This window comes from Lissotriton vulgaris, chromosome 4_1, assembly GCF_964263255.1.
Source record: "Lissotriton vulgaris chromosome 4_1, aLisVul1.2, whole genome shotgun sequence".
NCBI lineage: Eukaryota > Metazoa > Chordata > Amphibia > Caudata > Salamandridae > Lissotriton > Lissotriton vulgaris.
This window is the reverse complement of record NC_141691.1, coordinates 2,067,263,717-2,067,284,010: the sequence shown is the minus strand read 5'-3', so window position 1 is coordinate 2,067,284,010 and position 20,294 is coordinate 2,067,263,717. Positions and strand designations below refer to the sequence as shown.

General features: G+C 50.4%; 1 protein-coding gene across 1 annotated transcript in view; it reads right to left on the bottom strand.

Annotated features, from left to right (window-relative positions):
* LOC147725014 (uncharacterized) overlaps positions 1-19,090 on the bottom strand; it is a 132,270-nt gene extending 113,180 nt beyond the window's left edge. The window contains exon 1 of the mRNA XM_086966484.1: positions 18,982-19,090. The gene's annotated coding sequence lies outside the window, so the exon portion shown is untranslated. The remainder of the gene's footprint in view (positions 1-18,981) is intronic.
* Between the last annotated feature and the right edge of the window lie 1,204 nt (positions 19,091-20,294).

Sequence of the window (20,294 nt, the reverse complement as noted above, 5' to 3'; positions counted from 1 at the left end):
GTGAGGGCGATAGAAAGATAGAGTGAGGGCGATAGATAGATAGAGTGAGGGGCGATAGAGAGATAGAGTGGGGCGATAGATAGATAGAGTGAGGGCGATAGATAGATAGAGTAAGGGCGATAGATAGATAGAGTGAGGGCAATAGATAGATAGAGTGAGGGCAATAGATAGATAGAGTGAGGGCAATAGATAGATAGAGTGAGGGGCGATAGAGAGATAGAGTGAGGGGCGATAGAGAGATAGAGTGAGGGGCGATAGAGAGATAGAGTGAGGGGCAATAAATAGATAGAGTGAGGGGCGATAGATAGATAGAGTGAGGGTGATAGATAGATAATGAATACTCCAGGCACACCCCTCCATCCCAAGAGTGAATGAATACTCCAAGCCCATCACTCCATCACAAAAGTGAGTGAATGAATACTCCAGGTACACCCCTCCATCCCAAGAGTGAATGAATACTCCAAGCCCATCACTCCATCATAAAAGTGAGTGAATGAATACTCCAGGCACACCCCTCCATCCCAAGAGTGAATGAATACTCCAGGCCCATCCCTCCATCACAAGAGTGAGTGAATGAATACTCCAGGTACACCCCTCCATCCCAAGAGTGAATGAATACTCCAGGCACACTCCTCCATCCCAAGAGTGACTGAATACTCCAGGCACACACCTCCATCCCAAGAGTGATTGAATACTCCGGGCCTGTCCCTCCATTCCAAGAGTGAATGAATACTACGGGCACACCCCCCCATCCCAAGAGTGACTGAATACTGCAGGCACACCCCTCCATCCCAAGAGTGAATGAAAACTCCAGGCACACCTCTCCATCCCAAGCGTGAATACTCCAGGCACACCCCTCCATCCCAAGAGTGAATGAATACTCCAGGCACACCCCTCCATCCCAAGAGTGAATGAAAACTCCAGGCACACCCCTCCATCCCAAGCGTGATTGAATACTCCAGGCACACCCCTCCATCCCAAGAGTGAATGAATACTCCGGGCACACCCCTCCGTCCCAAGAGTGAATGAATACTCCAGGCCCACCCCTCCACCCCAAGAGTGATTTAATACTCCAGGCACACCCCTCTATTTCAGAAGTGAATGCATACTCCAGGAACACCCCTCCATCCCAAGAGTGAATGAATATTCCAGGCACACCCCTGCATCCCAAGCGTGATTGAACACCCCAGGAACGTCACTCCATCCCAAGAGTGAAAGAATACTCCAGGCACACCACTCCATCCCAAGGGTGATTGAATACTCCAGGCACACCCGTCTATTCCAGGAGTGATTGAATACTCCAGGTACACCCCTCCATCCCAAGAGTGAATGAATACTCCAGGCATGCCCCTCCATCCCAAGAGTGAATGAATACTCCAGGCACGCCCCTCCATCCCAAGAGTGAATGAATACTCCAGGCACACCCCTCCATTCCAAGAGTGATTGAATACTCCAGGCACGCCCCTCCATCCCAAGAGTGATTGAATACTCCAGGCACACCACTCCATCACAAGAGTGATTGAATACTCCAGGCACACCACTCCATTCCAAGAGTGAATAAATACTCCAGGCATACCCCTCGATCCCAAGAGTGACTGAATGCTCCAGGCACACCCCTCGATCCCAAGAGTGAATGAATACTCCAGGCACACCCTTCCATCCCAAGAATGATTGAATACTCCGGGCACACCCCTCCATCCCAAGAGTGAAATAATACTCCGGGGACACCCCTCCATACCAAGAGTGATTGAATACTCAAGGAACACCCCTCCATCCCAAGAGTGATTGAATACTCCAGGCACACCCCTCCATTCCAAGAGTGATTGAATACTCCAGGAACACCCCTCCATCCCAAGAGTGATTGAATACTCGAGGCACACACCTCCATTCCAAGAGTGATTGAATACTCCAGGCACACCCCTCCATTCCAAGAGTGATTGAATACTCCAGGCACACCCCTCCATTCCAAGAGTGATTGAATACTCCAGGCACACCCCTCCATTCCAAGAGTGATTGAATACTCCAGGAACACCCCTCCATCCCAAGAGGGATTGAATACTCCAGGCACACCCCTCCATTCCAAGAGTGATTGAATACTCCAGGCACACGCCTCCATTTCAAGAGTGATTGAACACACTAGGAACACCCCTCCATCCCAAGAGGGATTGAATACTCCAGGCACACCACTCCATCCCAAGAATGATTGAATACTCAAGACACACCCCTCCATTCCAAGAGTGATTGAATACTCCAGGCACACCCCTCCATTCCAAGAGTGATTGAATACTCCAGGAACACCCCTCCATCCCAAGAGTGATTGAATACTCCAGGCACACCCCTCCATTCCAAGAGTGATTGAATACTCAAGGCACACCCCTCCATTCCAGGAGTGATTGAATACTCCAGAAACACCCCTCATTCCCAAGAGTGATTGAATATTCCAGGCACACCCCTCCATTCTAAGAGTGATTGAATACTCCAGGCACACCCCTCCATTTCAAGAGTGATTGAATACTCCAGGCACACCCCTCCATCCCAAGAGTGAATGAATACTCCAGGCACGCCCCTCCATCCCAAGAGTGAATGAATACTCCAGGCACACCCCTCCATTCCAAGAGTGATTGAATACTCCAGGCATGCCCCTCCATCCCAAGAGTGAATGAATACTCCAGGCACACCCCTCCATCCCAAGAGTGATTGAATACTCCAGGCACACCCCTCCATCCCAAGAGTGATTTAATACTCCAGGCACACCCCTCCATTCCAAGAGTGAATAAATACTCCAGGCACACCCCTCGATCTCAAGAGTGACTGAATGCTCCAGGTACACCCCTCCATCCCAAGAGTGAATGAATACTCCAGGCACACCCCTCCATCCCAAGAGTGATTGAATACTCCGGGCACACCCCTCCATCCCAAGAGTGAATGAATACTCCGGGCACACCCCTCCATCCCAAGAGTGAATGAATACTCCAGGCACACCCCTCCATCCCAAGAGTGAATGAATACTCCTGGCACACCCTTCCATCCCAAGAGTGAATGAATACTCTCAGCACACCCCTCTATTCCAAGAGTGAATGAATACTCCATACTCCCGGCATACCCCTCCATCCCAAGAGTGATTGAATACTCCAGGCACACCCCTCCATCCCAAGAGTGATTGAATACTCCAGGCACACCCCTCCATCACAAGAGTGATTGAATACTCCCGGCACACCCCTCCATCCCAAGAGTGATTGAATACTCCAGGCACACCCCTCCATCACAAGAGTGATTGAATACTCCAGGCACACCCGGCCATTCCAAGAGTGAATGAATACCCCAGGCACACCCCTCCATTCCAAGAGTGAATGAATACCCCAGGCACACCCCTCCATTCCAAGAGTGATTGAATACTCCAGGCACACCCCTCCATTCCATGAGTGATTGAATACTCCAGGCACACCCCTCCATCACAAGAGTGATTGAATACTCCCGGCACACCCCTCCATCCCAAGAGTGAATGAATACCCCAGGCACACCCCTCCATTCCAAGAGTGATTGAATACTCCAGGCACACCCCTCCATTCCATGAGTGATTGAATACTCCAGGCACACCCCTCCATCCCAAGAGTGATTTAATACTCCAGGCACACCCCTCCATCACAAGAGTGATTGAATACTCCAGGCACACCCCTCCATCCCAAGAGTGAATGAATACCCCAGGTACACTCCTCTATTCCAAGAGTGAATGAATACTCCATACTCCCGGCATACCCCTCCATCCCAAGAGTGATTGAATACTCCAGACACACCCCTCCATCCCAAGAGTGAATGAATACTCTCAGCACACCCCTCTATTCCAAGAGTGAATGAATACTCCATACTCCCGGCATACCCCTCCATCCCAAGAGTGATTGAATACTCCAGGCACACCCCTCCATCACAAGAGTGATTGAATACTCCAGGCACACCCCTCCATTCCAAGAGTGATTGAATACTCCTGGCACACCCCTCCATCACAAGAGTGATTGAATACTCCAGGCACAACCCTGCATCCCAAGAGTGAATGAATACTCCCGGCACACCCCTCCATCCCAAGAGTGAATGAATACTCCAGGCACACCCCTCCATCCCAAGAGGGAATGAATACTCCTGCCACACCCCTCCATCCCAAGAGTGATTGAATACTCCAGGCACACCCCTCCATCCCAAGAGTGAGTGAATACTCCAGGGCCACCCCTCCATCCCGAGTGAATGAATACTCCAGGCAAACCCCTCCATTCCAAGAGTGATTGAATACTCACGGCACACCCCTCCATCCCAAGAGTGATAGAATACTCCAGGCACACCCCTCCATCCCAAGAGTGATTGAATACTCCAGGCACACCCCTCCATTCCAAGAGTGATAGAATACTCCAGGCACACCCCTCCATCACAAGAGTGATTGAATACTCCAGGCACACCCCTCAATTCAAAGAGTGATTGAATACTCCAGGCACACCCCTCCATCCCAAGAGTGAATGAATACTCCGGGCACACCCCTCCATCCCAAGAGTGAATGAATACTCCAGGCACACCCCTCCATTCCAAGAGTGAATGAATACTCCAGGCACACCCGTCCATCCCAAGAGTGATTGAATACTCCGGGCACACCCCTCCATACCAAGAGTGATTGAATAGTCCAGGCACACCCCTCCATCCCAAGAGTGAATGAATACTCTCAGCACACCCCTCTATTCCAAGAGTGAATGAATACTCCATACTCCAGGCACACCCCTCCATCCCAAGAGTGAATGAATACTCCAGGCACACCCCTCCATCCCAAGAGTGAATGAATACTCTCAGCACACCCCTCCATTCCAAGAGTGAATGAATACTCCATACTCCAGGCACACCCCTCCATCCCAAGAGTGAATGAATACTCTCAGCACACCCCTCTATTCCAAGAGTGAATGAATACTCCATACTCCTGGCACACCCCTCCATCCCAAGAGTGATTGAATACTCCGGGCACACCCCTCCATCCCAAGAGTGAATGAATACTCCGGGCACACCCCTCCATCACAAGAGTGATTGAATACTCCAGGCACACCCCTCCATCCCAAGAGTGATTGAATACTCCAGGCACACCCCTCCATCCCAAGAGTGATTGAATACTCCAGGCACACCCGGCCATTCCAAGAGTGATTGAATACTCCAGGAACACCCCTCCATCCCAAGAGTGATTGAATACCCCAGGCACACCCCTCCATTCCAAGAGTGATTGAATACTCCAGGCACACCCCTCCATTTCAAGAGTGATTGAATACTCCAGGCACACCCCACCATCCCAAGAGTGAATGAATACTCCAGGCACGCCCCTCCATCCCAAGAGTGATGGAACACACCAGTAACACCCCTCCATCCCAAGAGTGATTGAATACTCCAGGCACACCCCTCCATCCCAAGAATGATGGAATACTCCAGGCACACCCCTCCATTCCAAGAGTGATTGAATACTCCAGGAACACCCCTCCATCCCAAGAGTGATTGAATACTCCAGGCACACCCCTCCATTCCAAGAGTGATTGAATACTCCAGGCACACCCCTCCTTTCCAAGAGTGATTGAACACTCCAGGAACACCCCTCCATCCCAAGAGTGATTGAATACTCCAGGCACGCCCCTCCATTCCAAGAGTGATTGAATACTCCAGGCACGCCCCTCCATTTCAAGAGTGATTGAATCCTCCAGGCACACCCCTACATCCCAAGAGTGAATGAATACTCCAGGCACGCCCCTCCATCCCAAGAGTGAATGAATACTCCAGGCACACCCCTCCATCCCAAGAGTGATTGAATACTCCAGGCACACCCCTCCATACCAAGAGTGATTGAATACTCCAGGCACACCCCTCCATACCAAGAGTGATTGAATACTCCAGGAACACCCCTCCATCCCAAGAGTGATTGAATACTCCAGGCACGCCCCTCCGTTCCAAGAGTGATTGAATACTCCAGGCACGCCCCTCCATCCCAAGAGTGAATGAATACTCCAGGCACACCCCTCCATCCCAAGGGTGATTGAATACTCCAGGCACACCCCTCCATACCAAGAGTTATTGAATACTCCAGGCACACCCCTCCATACCAAGAGTGATTGAATACTCCAGGCACACCCCTCAATCCCAAGAGTGACTGAATGCTCCAGGCACACCCCTCCATCCCAAGAGTGAATGAATACTCCAGGCACACCTGTCCATCCCAAGAGTGATTGAATATTCCAGGCACACTCCTCCATTCTAAGAGTGATTGAATACTCCAGGCACACCCCTCCATTTCAAGAGTGATTGAATACTCCAGACACACCCCTCCATCCCAAGAGTGAATGAATACTCCAGGCACGCCCCACCATCCCAAGAGTGAATGAATACTCCAGGCACACCCCTCCATTCCAAGAGTGATTGAATACTCCAGGCACGCCCCTCCATCCCAAGAGTGAATGAATACTCCAGGCACACCCCTCCATCCCAAGAGTGATTGAATACTCCAGGCACACCCCTCCATCCCAAGAGTGATTGAATACTCCAGGAACACCCCTCCATCCCAAGAGTGATTGAATACTCCAGGCACACCCCTCCATTCCAAGAGTGATTGAATACTCCAGGCACACCCCTTCATTTCAAGAGTGATTGAATACTCCAGGAACACCCCTCCATCCCAAGAGTGATTGAATACTCCAGGCACACCCCTCCATTCCAATAGTGATTGAATACTCCAGGCACACCCCTCCTTTCCAAGAGTGATTGAACACTCCAGGAACACCCCTCCATCCCAAGAGTGATTGAATACTCCAGGCACGCCCCTCCATTCCAAGAGTGATTGAATACTCCAGGCACGCCCCTCCATTTCAAGAGTGATTGAATACTCCAGGCACACCCCTACATCCCAAGAGTGAATGAATACTCCAGGCACGCCCCTCCATCCCAAGAGTGAATGAATACTCTCAGCACACCCCTCTATTCCAAGAGTGAATGAATACTCCATACTCCTGGCACACCCCTACATCCCAAGAGTGATTGAATACTCCAGGCACACCCCTCCATCACAAGAGTGATTGAATACTCCAGGCACACCCCCCCCCCCATTCAAAGAGTGATTGAATACTCCAGGCACACCCCTCCATCCCAAAAGTGAATGAATACTCCAGGCACACCCCTCCATCCCAAGAGTGAATGAATACCCCAGGCACACTCCTCTATCCCAAGAGTGATTGAACACACCAGGAACACCCCTCCATCCCAAGAGTGAATGAATACTCCAGGCACACCCCTCCATCCCAAGAGTGAATGAATACTCGGGGCACCCCCCTCCATCCCAAGAGTGAAAGAATATTCCGGGCACACCACTCCATCCCAAGAGTGAAATAATACTCCAGGCACACCCCTCCATCCCAAGCGTGATTGAATACTCCTGGCACACCCCTCCATACCAAGAATGATTGAATACTCCAGGCACACCCCTCCATTCCAAGAGTGATTGAATACTCCAGGCACACCCCCCATTCCAAGAGTGATTGAATACTCAAGGAACACCCCTCCATCCCAAGAGTGATTGAATACTCCAGGCACACCCCTCCATTCCAAGAGTGATTGAATACTCCAGGCACACCCGGCTATTCCAAGAGTGATTGAATACTCCAGGAACACCCCTCCATCCCAAGAGTGATTGAATACTCCAGGCACACCCCTCCATTCCAAGAGTGATTGAATACTCCAGGCACACCCCTCCATTTCAAGAGTGACTGAATACTCCAGGCACACCCCACCATCCCAAGAGTGAATGAATACTCCAGGCACGCCCCTCCATCCCAAGAGTGATGGAACACACCAGTAACACCCCTCCATCCCAAGAGTGATTGAATACTCCAGGCACACCCCTCCATCCCAAGAATGATGGAATACTCCAGGCACACCCCTCCATTCCAAGAGTGATTGAATACTCCAGGAACACCCCTCCATCCCAAGAGTGATTGAATGCTCCAGGCACACCCCTCCATTCCAAGAGTGATTGAATACTCCAGGCACACCCCTCCTTTCCAAGAGTGATTGAACACTCCAGGAACACCCCTCCATCCCAAGAGTGATTGAATACTCCAGGCACGCCCCTCCATTCCAAGAGTGATTGAATACTCCAGGCACGCCCCTCCATTTCAAGAGTGATTGAATACTCCAGGCACACCCCTACATCCCAAGAGTGAATGAATACTCCAGGCACGCCCCTCCATCCCAAGAGTGAATGAATACTCCAGGCACACCCCTCCATCCCAAGAGTGATTGAATACTCCAGGCACATCCCTCCATACCAAGAGTGATTGAATACTCCAGGCACACCCCTCCATACCAAGAGTGATTGAATACTCCAGGAACACCCCTCCATCCCAAGAGTGATTGAATACTCCAGGCACGCCCCTCCATTCCAAGAGTGATTGAATACTCCAGGCATGCCCCTCCATTTCAAGAGTGATTGAATACTCCAGGCACACCCCTACATCCCAAGAGTGAATGAATACTCCAGGCACGCCCCTCCATCCCAAGAGTGAATGAATACTCCAGGCACACCCCTCCATCCCAAGAATGATGGAATACTCCAGGCACACCCCTCCATTCCAAGAGTGATTGAATACTCCAGGAACACCCCTCCATCCCAAGAGTGATTGAATGCTCCAGGCACACCCCTCCATTCCAAGAGTGATTGAATACTCCAGGCACACCCCTCCTTTCCAAGAGTGATTGAACACTCCAGGAACACCCCTCCATCCCAAGAGTGATTGAATACTCCAGGCACGCCCCTCCATTCCAAGAGTGATTGAATACTCCAGGCACGCCCCTCCATTTCAAGAGTGATTGAATACTCCAGGCACACCCCTACATCCCAAGAGTGAATGAATACTCCAGGCACGCCCCTCCATCCCAAGAGTGAATGAATACTCCAGGCACACCCCTCCATCCCAAGAGTGATTGAATACTCCAGGCACACCCCTCCATACCAAGAGTGATTGAATACTCCAGGCACACCCCTCCATACCAAGAGTGATTGAATACTCCAGGAACACCCCTCCATCCCAAGAGTGATTGAATACTCCAGGCACGCCCCTCCATTCCAAGAGTGATTGAATACTCCAGGCATGCCCCTCCATTTCAAGAGTGATTGAATACTCCAGGCACACCCCTACATCCCAAGAGTGAATGAATACTCCAGGCACGCCCCTCCATCCCAAGAGTGAATGAATACTCCAGGCACACCCCTCCATCCCAAGGGTGATTGAATACTCCAGGCACACCCCTCCATACCAAGAGTTATTGAATACTCCAGGCACACCCCTCCATACCAAGAGTGATTGAATACTCCAGGCACACCCCTCAATCCCAAGAGTGACTGAATGCTCCAGGCACACCCCTCCATCCCAAGAGTGAATGAATACTCCAGGCACGCCCCTCCATTTCAAGAGTGATTGAATACTCCAGGCACACCCCTACATCCCAAGAGTGAATGAATACTCCAGGCACGCCCCTCCATCCCAAGAGTGAATGAATACTCCAGGCACACCCCTCCATCCCAAGGGTGATTGAATACTCCAGGCACACCCCTCAATCCCAAGAGTGACTGAATGCTCCAGGCACACCCCTCCATCCCAAGAGTGAATGAATACTCCAGGCACACCTGTCCATCCCAAGAGTGATTGAATATTCCAGGCACACCCCTCCATTCTAAGAGTGATTGAATACTCCAGGCACACCCCTCCATTTCAAGAGTGATTGAATACTCCAGGCACACCCCTCCATCCCAAGAGTGAATGAATACTCCAGGCACGCCCCACCATCCCAAGAGTGAATGAATACTCCAGGCACACCCCTCCATTCCAAGAGTGATTGAATACTCCAGGCACGCCCCTCCATCCCAAGAGTGAATGAATACTCCAGGCACACCCCTCCATCCCAAGAGTGATTGAATACTCCAGGCACACCCCTCCATCCCAAGAGTGATTGAATACTCCAGGAACACCCCTCCATCCCAAGAGTGATTGAATACTCCAGGCACACCCCTCCATTCCAAGAGTGATTGAATACTCCAGGCACACCCCTCCATTTCAAGAGTGATTGAATACTCCAGGCACACCCCACCATCCCAAGAGTGAATGAATACTCCAGGCACGCCCCTCCATCCCAAGAGTGATGGAACACACCAGTAACACCCCTCCATCCCAAGAGTGATTGAATACTCCAGGCACACCCCTCCATCCCAAGAATGATGGAATACTCCAGGCACACCCCTCCATTCCAAGAGTGATTGAATACTCCAGGAACACCCCTCCATCCCAAGAGTGATTGAATACTCCAGGCACACCCCTCCATTCCAATAGTGATTGAATACTCCAGGCACACCCCTCCTTTCCAAGAGTGATTGAACACTCCAGGAACACCCCTCCATCCCAAGAGTGATTGAATACTCCAGGCACGCCCCTCCATTCCAAGAGTGATTGAATACTCCAGGCACGCCCCTCCATTTCAAGAGTGATTGAATACTCCAGGCACACCCCTACATCCCAAGAGTGAATGAATACTCCAGGCACGCCCCTCCATCCCAAGAGTGAATGAATACTCTCAGCACAGCACACCCCTCTATTCCAAGAGTGAATGAATACTCCATACTCCTGGCACACCCCTACATCCCAAGAGTGATTGAATACTCCAGGCACACCCCTCCATCACAAGAGTGATTGAATACTCCAGGCACACCCCCCCCCCCCATTCAAAGAGTGATTGAATACTCCAGGCACACCCCTCCATCCCAAAAGTGAATGAATACTCCAGGCACACCCCTCCATCCCAAGAGTGAATGAATACCCCAGGCACACTCCTCTATCCCAAGAGTGATTGAACACACCAGGAACACCCCTCCATCCCAAGAGTGAATGAATACTCCAGGCACACCCCTCCATCCCAAGAGTGAATGAATACTCGGGGCACCCCCCTCCATCCCAAGAGTGAAAGAATATTCCGGGCACACCACTCCATCCCAAGAGTGAAATAATACTCCAGGCACACCCCTCCATCCCAAGCGTGATTGAATACTCCTGGCACACCCCTCCATCCCAAGAGTGATGGAACACACCAGTAACACCCCTCCATCCCAAGAGTGATTGAATACTCCAGGCACACCCCTCCATCCCAAGAATGATGGAATACTCCAGGCACACCCCTCCATTCCAAGAGTGATTGAATACTCCAGGAACACCCCTCCATCCCAAGAGTGATTGAATACTCCAGGCACACCCCTCCATTCCAATAGTGATTGAATACTCCAGGCACACCCCTCCTTTCCAAGAGTGATTGAACACTCCAGGAACACCCCTCCATCCCAAGAGTGATTGAATACTCCAGGCACGCCCCTCCATTCCAAGAGTGATTGAATACTCCAGGCACGCCCCTCCATTTCAAGAGTGATTGAATACTCCAGGCACACCCCTACATCCCAAGAGTGAATGAATACTCCAGGCACGCCCCTCCATCCCAAGAGTGAATGAATACTCTCAGCACACCCCTCCATCACAAGAGTGATTGAATACTCCAGGCACACCCCCCCCCCCCATTCAAAGAGTGATTGAATACTCCAGGCACACCCCTCCATCCCAAAAGTGAATGAATACTCCAGGCACACCCCTCCATCCCAAGAGTGAATGAATACCCCAGGCACACTCCTCTATCCCAAGAGTGATTGAACACACCAGGAACACCCCTCCATCCCAAGAGTGAATGAATACTCCAGGCACACCCCTCCATCCCAAGAGTGAATGAATACTCGGGGCACCCCCCTCCATCCCAAGAGTGAAAGAATATTCCGGGCACACCACTCCATCCCAAGAGTGAAATAATACTCCAGGCACACCCCTCCATCCCAAGCGTGATTGAATACTCCTGGCACACCCCTCCATACCAAGATGATTGAATACTCCAGGCACACCCCTCCATTCCAAGAGTGATTGAATACTCCAGGCACACCCCCCATTCCAAGAGTGATTGAATACTCAAGGAACACCCCTCCATCCCAAGAGTGATTGAATACTCCAGGCACACCCCTCCATTCCAAGAGTGATTGAATACTCCAGGCACACCCGGCCATTCCAAGAGTGATTGAATACTCCAGGAACACCCCTCCATCCCAAGAGTGATTGAATACTCCAGGCACACCCCTCCATTCCAAGAGTGATTGAATACTCCAGGCACACCCCTCCATTTCAAGAGTGACTGAATACTCCAGGCACACCCCACCATCCCAAGAGTGAATGAATACTCCAGGCACGCCCCTCCATCCCAAGAGTGATGGAACACACCAGTAACACCCCTCCATCCCAAGAGTGATTGAATACTCCAGGCACACCCCTCCATCCCAAGAATGATGGAATACTCCAGGCACACCCCTCCATTCCAAGAGTGATTGAATACTCCAGGAACACCCCTCCATCCCAAGAGTGATTGAATGCTCCAGGCACACCCCTCCATTCCAAGAGTGATTGAATACTCCAGGCACACCCCTCCTTTCCAAGAGTGATTGAACACTCCAGGAACACCCCTCCCTCCCAAGAGTGATTGAATACTCCAGGCACGCCCCTCCATTCCAAGAGTGATTGAATACTCCAGGCACGCCCCTCCATTTCAAGAGTGATTGAATACTCCAGGCACACCCCTACATCCCAAGAGTGAATGAATACTCCAGGCACGCCCCTCCATCCCAAGAGTGAATGAATACTCCAGGCACACCCCTCCATCCCAAGAGTGATTGAATACTCCAGGCACACCCCTCCATACCAAGAGTGATTGAATACTCCAGGCACACCCCTCCATACCAAGAGTGATTGATTACTCCAGGAACACCCCTCCATCCCAAGAGTGATTGAATACTCCAGGCACGCCCCTCCATTTCAAGAGTGATTGAATACTCCAGGCACGCCCCTCCATTTCAAGAGTGATTGAATACTCCAGGCACACCCCTACATCCCAAGAGTGAATGAATACTCCAGGCACGCCCCTCCATCCCAAGAGTGAATGAATACTCCAGGCACACCCCTCCATCCCAAGGGTGATTGAATACTCCAGGCACACCCCTCCATACCAAGAGTTATTGAATACTCCAGGCACACCCCTCCATACCAAGAGTGATTGAATACTCCAGGCACACCCCTCAATCCCAAGAGTGACTGAATGCTCCAGGCACACTACTCCATCCCAAGAGTGAATGAATACTCCAGGCACACCCGTCCATCCCAAGAGTGATTGAATATTCCAGGCACACCCCTCCATTCTAAGAGTGATTGAATACTCCAGGCACACCCCTCCATTTCAAGAGTGATTGAATACTCCAGGCACACCCCTCCATCCCAAGAGTGAATGAATACTCCAGGCACGCCCCTCCATCCCAAGAGTGAATGAATACTCCAGGCACACCCCTCCATTCCAAGAGTGATTGAATACTCCAGGCACGCCCCTCGTTTCCCAAGAGTGAATGAATACTCCAGGCACACTCCTCCATCCCAAGAGTGATTGAATACTCCAGGCACACCCCTCCATCCCAAGAGTGATTGAATACTCCAGGAACACCCCTCCATCCCAAGAGTGATTGAATACTCCAGGCACACCCCTCCATTCCAAGAGTGATTGAATACTCCAGGCACACCCCTCCATTTCAAGAGTGATTGAATACTCCAGGCACACCCCACCATCCCAAGAGTGAATGAATACTCCAGGCACGCCCCTCCATCCCAAGAGGGATGGAACACACCAGTAACACCCCTCCATCCCAAGAGTGATTGAATACTCCAGGCACACCCCTCCATCCCAAGAATGATGGAATACTCCAGGCACACCCCTCCATTCCAAGAGTGATTGAATACTCCAGGAACACCCCTCCATCCCAAGAGTGATTGAATACTCCAGGCACACCCCTCCATTCCAATAGTGATTGAATACTCCAGGCACACCCCTCCTTTCCAAGAGTGATTGAACACTCCAGGAACACCCCTCCATCCCAAGAGTGATTGAATACTCCAGGCACGCCCCTCCATTCCAAGAGTGATTGAATACTCCAGGCACGCCCCTCCATTTCAAGAGTGATTGAATACTCCAGGCACACCCCTACATCCCAAGAGTGAATGAATACTCCAGGCACGCCCCTCCATCCCAAGAGTGAATGAATACTCCAGGCACACCCCTCCATCCCAAGAGTGATTGAATACTCCAGGCACACCCCTCCATACCAAGAGTGATTGAATACTCCAGGCACACCCCTCCATACCAAGAGTGATTGAATACTCCAGGAACACCCCTCCATCCCAAGAGTGATTGAATACTCCAGGCACGCCCCTCTATTCCAAGAGTGATTGAATACTCCAGACACGCCCCTCCATTTCAAGAGTGATTGAATACTCCAGGCACACCCCACCATCCCAAGAGTGAATGAATACTCCAGGCACGCCCCTCCATCCCAAGAGTGAATGAATACTCCAGGCACACCCCTCCATCCCAAGGGTGATTGAATACTCAAGGCACACCCCTCCATACCAAGAGTGATTGAATACTCCAGGCACACCCCTCCATACCAAGAGTGATTGAATACTCCAGGCACACCCCTCAATCCCAAGAGTGACTGAATGCTCCAGGCACACCCCTCCATCCCAAGAGTGATTGAATACTCCAGGCACACCCGTCCATCCCAAGAGTGATTGAATATTCCAGGCACACCCCTCCATTCTAAGAGTGATTGAATACTCCAGGCACACCCCTCCATTTCAAGAGTGATTGAATACTCCAGGCACACCCCTCCATCCCAAGAGTGAATGAATACTCCAGGCACGCCCCTCCATCCCAAGAGTGAATGAATACTCCAGGCACACCCCTCCATTCCAAGAGTGATTGAATACTCCAGGCACGCCCCTCCATCCCACGAGTGAATGAATACTCCAGGCACACCCCTCCATCCCAAGAGTGATTGAATACTCCAGGCACACCCCTCCATCCCAAGAGTGATTGAATACTCCAGGCACACCCCTCCATTCCAAGAGTGAATAAATACTCCAGGCACACCCCTCGATCTCAAGAGTGACTGAATGCTCCAGGTACACCCCTCCATCCCAAGAGTGAATGAATACTCCAGGCACACCCCTCCATCCCAAGAGTGATTGAATACTCCGGGCACACCCCTCCATCCCAAGAGTGAATGAATACTCCGGGCACACCCCTCCATCCCAGGAGTGAATGAATACTCCAGGCACACCCCTCCATCCCAAGAGTGAATGAATACTCCTGGCACACCCCTCCATCCCAAGAGTGAATGAATACTCTCAGCACACCCCTCTATTCCAAGAGTGAATGAATACTCCATACTCCCGGCATACCCCTCCATCCCAAGAGTGATTGAATACTCCAGGCACACCCCTCCTTCACAAGAGTGATTGAATACTCCAGGCACACCCCTCCATCCCAAGAGTGATTGAATACTCCAGGCACACCCCTCCATCCCAAGAGTGATTGAATACTCCAGGCACACCCCTCCATTCCAAGAGTGAATAAATACTCCAGGCACACCCCTCGATCCCAAGAGTGACTGAATGCTCCAGGCACACCCCTCCATCCCAAGAGTGAATGAATACTCCAGGCACACCCCTCCATCCCAAGAGTGATTGAATACTCCGGGCACACCCCTCCATCCCAAGAGTGAATGAATACTCCAGGCACACCCCTCCATCCCAAGAGTGAATGAATACTCCAGGCACACCCCTCCATCCCAAGAGTGAATGAATACTCCTGGCACACCCCTCCATCCCAAGAGTGAAGGAATACTCTCAGCACACCCCTCTATTCCAAGAGTGAATGAATACTCCATACTGCTGGCACACCCCTCCATCCCTTCGAGTGAATGAATACTCCAGGCACACCCCTCCATCACAAGAGTGATTGAATACTCCAGGCACACCCCTCCATTCCAAGAGTGATTGAATACTCTAGGCACACCCCTCCATCCCAAGAGTGAATGAATACTCCAGGCACACTCCTCTATCCCAAAAGTGATTGAACACACCAGGAACACCCCTCAATCCCAAGAGTGAATGAATACTCCAGGCACACCCCTCCATCCAAAGAGTGAATGAATACTCGGGCACCCCCTCCATCCCAAGAGTGAAAGAATACTCCGGGCACACCACTCCATCCCAAGAGTGAAATAATACTCCAGGCACACCCCTCCATACCAAGAATGATTGAATACTCCAGGCACACCCCTCCATTCCAAGAGTGATTGAATACTCCAGGCACACCCCTCCATTCCAAGAGTGATTGAATACTCAAGGAAGACCCCTCCATCCCAAGAGTGATTGAATACTCCAGGCACACCCCTCCATTCCAAGAGTGATTGAATACTCCAGGCACACCCCGCCATTCCAAGAGTGATTGAATACTCCAGGAACACCCCTCCATCCCAAGAGTGATTGAATATTCCAGGCACACACCTCCATTCCAAGAGTGATTGAATACTCCAGGCACACCCCTCCATTTCAAGAGTGATTGAACACACCAGGAACACCCCTCCATCCCAAGAGTGAATGAATACTCCAGGCACACCCCTCCATCCCAAGAGTGAATGAATACTCGGGCACCCCCCTCCATCCCAAGAGTGAAAGAATACTCCGGGCACACCACTCCATCCCAAGAGTGAAATAATACTCCAGGCACACCCCTCCATACCAAGAGTGATTGAATACTCCAGGCACACCCCTCCATCCCAAGAGTGACTGAATACTCCAGGCACACCCCTCCATCCCAAGAGTGAATGAATACTCCAGGCACACCCGTCCATCCCAAGAGTGATTGAGTAGGCCGGGCACACCCCTTCATCCCAAGAGTGAATGAATACTCCGGGCACACCCCTCCATCCCAAGAGTGATTGAATACTCCAGGCACACCCCTCCATCCCTAGTGAATGAATACTCCTGGCACACCCCTCCATCCCAAGAGTGAATGAATACTCTCAGCACACCCCTCTATTCCAAGATTGAATGAATACTCCATTCTCCTGGCACACCCCTCCATCCCAAGAGTGATTGAATACTCCAGGCACCCCTCCATCCCAAGAGTGATTGAATACTCCAGGCACTCCCCTCCATTACAAGAGTGAATGAATACTCCAGGCACACCCCTCCATCCCAAGAGTGAATGAATACTCCGAGCACACCCCTCCATCCCAAGAGTGAATGAATACTCCAGGCACACCCCTCCATCCCAAGAGTGATTGAATACTCCTGGCACACCCCTCCATTCCAAGAGTGATTGAATACTCCAGGCACGCCCCTCCATCCCAAGAGTGAATGAATACTCCAGGCACACCCCTCCATCCCAAGAGTGATTGAATACTCCAGGCACACCCCTCCATCCCAAGAGTGATTGAATACTCCAGGCACACCCCTCCATTCCAAGAGTGAATAAATACTCCAGGCACACCCCTTGATCTCAAGAGTGACTGAATGCTCCAGGTACACCCCTCCATCCCAAGAGTGAATGAATACTCCAGGCACACCCCTCCATCCCAAGAGTGATTGAATACTCCTGGCACACCCCTGCATCCCAAGAGTGAATGAATTCTCCAGGCACCCCCCTCCATCCCAAGAGTGAATTAATACTCCAGGCACACCCCTTCATTTCAAGAGTGATTGAATATTACCAGCACACCCTCCATCCCAAGAGTGATTGATACTCAAGGCATACCCCTCCATTTCAAGAGTGGTTGAATACTCCAGGCACACCCTTACATTTCAAGAGTGTTTGAATACTCCCAGCACACCCCTCCATCCTAAGAGTGATTGAATACTCCAGACACACCCCTCCAATTCAAGAGTGGTTGAATACTCCAGGCACACCCCTCCACCCCAAGAGTGATTGAATACTCCAGGCACACCCCTACATTTCAAGAGTGGTTGAATACTCCAGGCACACCCCTCCATTTCAAGAGTGATTGAATACTCCAGACACACCCCTCCATTTCAAGAGTGGTTGAATACTCCCAGCACACCCCTCCATCCAGTCCTGCCAAGTATCACGAAACAGGTGTGACATTCACGCATTTCAGTGCGGTGATCCGCATCACCGCACTGAAATGCAATGTCACGCATTTTTAGTGCTACTCAGAAATCCGTGCAGAGGTCTTGTGCATGCAGAGTCTGAGCAATGGGGTTTGATGCCAAATCTGAAGCATGGTGAACACAGAATTTAAGGCCTGGGCGCACTGTGTGTAGTTTGAAGATTGCTACACACAGACTGCATGTAGGTCGAGTCTGAGTGTAGAAGACTGAAAGTCTTAATAATTCCAAGGAATCAAGTGTAGATAAAATAGGAAGTTTATTCCATAGGTTCCAACCACTGAGAGATGAGGACTGAAGCATGCTATCTAAGAAGGTCTGCTGCACACAGCTACACCATGCACATAGACGCAAGCCTCCTGCATGCATACAGCATTGTGCACAGCTACACTGTGCACACAGACACAAGCCTCCTGCACGCAAACAGCATCGACGGCAGCAGAAGGCAGCACAATAACTGCTAAATAGTTTGAGGCCAAGTCAGGCATAGATCAAGAGCACACCAAACTCAGCAGTCACTAGTCTTTCTGAAAAGTTGTGTCACTTGTTTAATGTACTTTTAGAGGAGCGCGTGGGTGTAATTTTTGATATATATATATATGTATATATTTGTTTTTCTTGCCTTCATTGCTTGATTTTGCTTGCGAGAAAGTGTCACTCATAGTCGTTGAATGTCACTCATAATTACACTGAAATTATGAAAATGTCATACTAAGCAGCTATTTCCATACAAGAGTGAATGAATAATCCAGGCACACTCCTCTATCCCAAGGGTGAATGAAAACTCCAGGTACACCCCTCCATCCCAATGTGTTTCAGCCGGGTCTCCGCTCCTCACCTGTCCTCCGGTACCTTCGATTCAGGTACCAGCTCGGCCGTGGCCCCAACAGTCCCTGTTTAATTTTGTTTTCATTTGTTGGGCAAGGACTGCTGCCGGAAGTGAAATTGAAACCGGATATGCGTAATTGCCCGGATCCCTCTACCTTGCTACCCTTGGAGCAGGCGCCTCACAGGAGCGGGCAATCGTCACCAGTATAGGGAGCACCTGCCAATGACTCGCGAGTGACGTCACCAGCCCCAAAGAGAGGCTCATGCACTTCCGGTGCAGAAAGAAACGAAAGTTACTGTAACCGGAGCTTCTTCTTCTAAAGTCCGACTTCGAAATGTATTATTTAAACCGTCACCAGGACGTGCATGGCAACGTTTGAGAAACACAGAATGGAAATTAATGTAAGCAATCATTTCTGCTCTGTGCTCCCCTTCCATATCCAGCAGCACCGCCTCCCTCGGGCCCCTCCTGCCTCGGCCTCCCACGGGCCCCTTCCTCGGCCTCCCTCGGGCCCCTGCCTCGGCCTCCAGTGTCCCCCCCACTGCACATGGACGGGGACAGGAACAGAAGCATCAGGGAGCTCCGAAGACTGAGCAGGCAGGGATAAATAATTCCAATATAAACCTTTTGACATTATAGCTGCCAATAACTAACCTGTAGTGTAAGGATCAGCATTTTAACTTAATTTGGGCAGACGAATGTTAAGTATAATTAAAGGAGGCACTTTGTTAAGGAGCTTTTTTAAAATTTACTTTAGGAATTTTAAATAGGTTCATGAAGCGCAAAGAGAGAGAAAATAGTTTTATGCTATCTAGTCATCCAAATGAGGAAAAAAACGTGTTATAATTTGCAGACTTCGCTATGGAGAAGCTAGGGTTGCCACCGGGGTCATTTATACCAGTATGACCTCTATTTTTATGTCATACCTGTCAAGTTTTCAGGTTGCTTATGGGTGACATGTCCATTGTTTCAGTGTAGGAGTGACATTCAACTGCCAAATGTGACACTTAAAGTGACACTTTCACATAAGTTACAGCAAGCAATGACACGGCCACGATACTCATGAATTCAGTGCTCTACTACACTCACCCATGCCACTGTAAGCAAGACCATTGGAATTCTGCGAGTCTGCAGCTCCATGTTTTTTCTGCTTAATTAAGGACTTGCCTCATAATTCATCATCTGCTGCATAATCTTCAGATTTTATTTAAAAAAATAGTTTCTAGCTCAAACGATTAAAAGTTACAAAACACTTGGTGATAAGTGGTGATATGAATTCACGCACGTTGGAGGACCAGTCTCAAAGGATAACTGGTCACCCT